Source organism: Merops nubicus, unplaced genomic scaffold (genome assembly GCF_000691845.1).
Source record: "Merops nubicus isolate BGI_N331 unplaced genomic scaffold, ASM69184v1 scaffold26910, whole genome shotgun sequence".
In the NCBI taxonomy this organism is placed as follows: domain Eukaryota; kingdom Metazoa; phylum Chordata; class Aves; order Coraciiformes; family Meropidae; genus Merops; species Merops nubicus.
The window spans coordinates 7,435-7,745 of NW_008583908.1; positions in this window are offsets into that span (position 1 = coordinate 7,435).

Below are 311 nucleotides of genomic sequence, written 5' to 3' on the forward strand. Positions count from 1 at the left end.
AAGTAGGAAAACAGGGAGGAGAAAGGGGGAGCCTTCAGGGCTGGAGGAGCCAGCTCAGCCTGGGCTGGGGCAGCAGAGCTGTTGGCAGCTTCGTATTCTGTTGTGTACAGGAAGGTGGGGACGATCGGTACTGGAAGAGAAGGAGGGAAGGGTTAGTTAGGGACTTGGCTCCATTTTCTGGAGCACGCAGCTGGGCTGAATGCTGCCAGTGAGGTGTCAGCATCCTGGAAGCTCCCAGCCCTCCCCAGGGCCCTCGTTGGCACTGCCCACAGACCGAGCGAGGAGCCCAGACCCCGGGGTGGTGCCCGGGA